Source organism: Eulemur rufifrons, chromosome 14 (assembly GCF_041146395.1).
Source record: "Eulemur rufifrons isolate Redbay chromosome 14, OSU_ERuf_1, whole genome shotgun sequence".
NCBI lineage: Eukaryota > Metazoa > Chordata > Mammalia > Primates > Lemuridae > Eulemur > Eulemur rufifrons.
In genome coordinates, this window is record NC_090996.1 from 7,443,147 (window position 1) to 7,446,445 (window position 3,299).

General features: G+C 40.3%; 1 non-coding gene across 1 annotated transcript; it reads right to left on the minus strand.

Annotated features, from left to right (window-relative positions):
- Positions 1–1,507: 1,507 nt before the first annotated feature.
- On the minus strand, positions 1,508–1,615 carry LOC138394910 (U6 spliceosomal RNA). Its single transcript, XR_011235427.1, has one exon. It is a non-coding gene; the product is annotated as a U6 spliceosomal RNA (small nuclear RNA).
- Positions 1,616–3,299: the final 1,684 nt, after the last annotated feature.

Below are 3,299 nucleotides of genomic sequence, written 5' to 3' on the forward strand. Positions count from 1 at the left end.
CTGTATATATTTTTAGTTGTCCATATAATTTCTTTCTATTTTTAGTAGAGACGGGATCTCGCTCTTGCTCAGGCTGGTCTCGAACTCCTGAGCTCAAACGATCCACCCGCCTCGGCCTCCCAGAGTGCTAGGATTACAGGCATGAGCCACCGCGCCCGGCCTTATAGTTTGGTTTTATACATTCGCGTGGACAGGAATTACAGGTAATATCATAAATCAATATGTGGAAGGTGTACATCGGTTCGGCTCGGGAAGGTGGGACATCGTGAATCGGAGCTTACAAATCATAGGTGGGTTTTAGAGATTCTTTAGTTGACAATTGTCTGAAAGAGTTAAGCTTTGTCTAAAGACCTGGAGTCAGTGGAAAGGAATGCTTGAGTTAAGATAGGGGTCTGCTGGGAGGTTTGAGTTAAGATAACAGGGTCTTCTATCTCTCATGTGATGCTATACCTGAACCAGGTTAGGAAGTAAACCACATTATACTGGCTTAACAAAACCTCTGTGAAAAGCGTTTGTCTCAGAAACCTAGAAGAATAGTGGCAAGCACAGCATCCTCAAACATTAATAGAGCAAGGTTACAGGTAATCAGAACTTAAATGCCTAAAGTGAAGAATTGACTGTTTCACTAAGGGGAAGTATCCGGACATTGGTGGTGGCAGCGCTGGCAGAGAAATGATAATAAAGGACACACCCATCTCTCCAAGCTGGCAACACATTTACATGTGTCTGCTGTGTAAAAGGCTTAACTACGTGTACTAGGTATATTTTAAAACAAGAAGCTCAAGAAAGACCGCAAGATCAAAACAGATGGGTGTGGAGCTTCCAAATAAAAGAGATCAACGGGAGTGAGTGCCCACTGAAGTGTACATCCATGCTTTGAAAGTTTCCCTACTATTGGACGACTAACCAATATTTGAAAAACGACTTTAACCTGGTGTGTTTGAGTTTCTTTTTTTTTTTTTTTTTAATTTTTATTTTGAGACAGGGTCTCACTCTGTTACCCAGATTTGAGTGCAGTGGTATCATCATAGCTCACAGCAACCTCGAACTCCTGGGCTCCAGCAATCCTCCTGCCTCAGCCTCCCAAGTAGCTGGGACTATAAGCATGCACCACCATGCTTGGATCATTTTTTCTATTTTTAGTAGAGACGGGGTCTCACTCTTGCTCAGGCTGGTCTCCAACTCCTGAGCTCAAGTGATCCTCCCACCTCGGCCTCCCAGAGTGCTAGGATTACAGGCGTGAGTCACTGCACCCGGCCAATTCTCCTTATCTCTTCAAATTTCGTCTCTTCTCCTGAAGTGCTGACTTTCAAAAATCCACAGAATCAGCATGTTTCTTACAAAGTGGCTTGTTCTTGGACAAAAAGGTCTGACCTTTCAAACTTTCACAGTGCACTGAGCATGCAAAGCGAGTGTCATGCCAGGTGTAGCCCAGAGCTACATGTCACCAGTTTCTATGGGAAATTCACATCCATGACATATAGTCCGAAGGGGGCATAATAATCAGTGAAATATGGAACACTTCATGAATTTGCATGTCATCCTTGTGCAGGGACCATGCTAATCGTCTCTGTATCGTTCCAATTTTTAGTATAGGTGCTGTGGAAGTGAGCACTTTTAAAGCTTTTCCGTGAGCTGTTTTGCCTCAACCTCAGAAGGACACAGAGCACATTTTACGTGCACAGGATGTCTCTGCTGTGTTAACTCAGCAACCTGGAAGAAGGAATGCACTTTGAAAGAAGGAAATTATATAATTTTAAAAGTTGTATTGATTTGTATAAAACAGCTGGCTCTGCTATAAGCTCTCATGAAAAGCCTTAGTAATTTGATTTAATACTTCAATGGTATTTTTGCAGTGGAAATGATCATTAAAGTAATATATCGCTCCAACACAAATATAATTTTATTGTATTACAAAGTACTGTATTGATTTGCCAAAGTTGTATGATTTGGAAAACGTATTACCTTCTTTGGATTTGCATTGCCAAAAGTCCTTAGGTTTTAAAATGCTGTACTGTAGGCTGATTATATTAACTGAGAAATATTAGCTAAATTTTGCAGTGCTCTAAATTTAAACAGAGGAACAGTTGTTCCCATCGTTTAGCATTTTACATTTGCCTACCTCATAAAGTTGCCACGTGTCAAAATCACACTTTTGTAATTGCTAAAGCATGCGATGGTAGATTATTTGAATGTAACTACGTCTGGAAGTAACTGTGGCCACAAAACATTCTTTTAAAAGGAGATTTGTACATTGTTTAACTTATAAATCAACTTCAGCATAAATTCTAGAAACTTAATGCTTTTAATAATATGGTGCCACACCTGGGGGAAAAATTGACTTACACTAACCACTGAATGTCCTGCAGGGTTTTTTTTGTTTGTTTGTTTTTTGTTTTGTTCTTGTTGTTTTTGAGACAAAGTCTCACTCTGTTGCCCCCAGTAGAGTGCAGTAGCGTTATTGTAGCTCACTGCAACCTCCAACTCCTGGGCTCAAGTGATCCTCCTGCCTCAGCCTCCCAAGTAGCTAGGACTACAGGCACTGGCCACAATGTCTGGCTGATTTTTTTTTTCTTTTTGGTAGAGACCGGATCTCACTCTTACTCGGGCTGATTTTGAACTCCTGAGCTCAAGGAATCCTCCCACCTCAACCTCCCAGAGTGCTAGGATTACAGGCATGAGCCACCGTGCCTAGCCCAGGGGTTTTTATTTATGAGAAAAACCCTTATTTCTGATTACTGAAGGCCAGGTGCCACCTTAAAAACAATACAGTAAATAAATTTTGTTTCATATTTCCAGGCAAGTAATTGTCAGCCATTAAAGTAGTACTTCTGGTACCAACAATGGCTGCCTACACAGCATTTTGCTAAAAGGGAATTATCTCTTGCCTTTATTTTATGATGCTTAGTCACAGAAATAGTATGCTAAACTACTTTAAAATTAGTGTTTTTTTCTACTTAAAATATTGTCTACAAAAATCTCATGATCATCTTAACAGATACAGAGAAAGCATTTGACAAAATTCAACACCCTTTCCTGATAAAAACACTCAAAATCAGGGATAGAAGGGAACTTCCTCAAACTGATAAAGGGCATCTTATAAAAAAACCCCTCCAATTAGTTAGCATCGTACGTAGTGGTGAAAGACTAGCATCTTCTCCCCCAGACCAAGAATAAGACAAGGATGTCTGCTCTCGATGCTTCTGCTCAACATTTACTGGAGGTTTCTGGCAGGGAAGGTAGGGAAGAAAAACAAATAAAAAAAATCGAGATTGGAAAGAAAAATGTAAACTATCTCT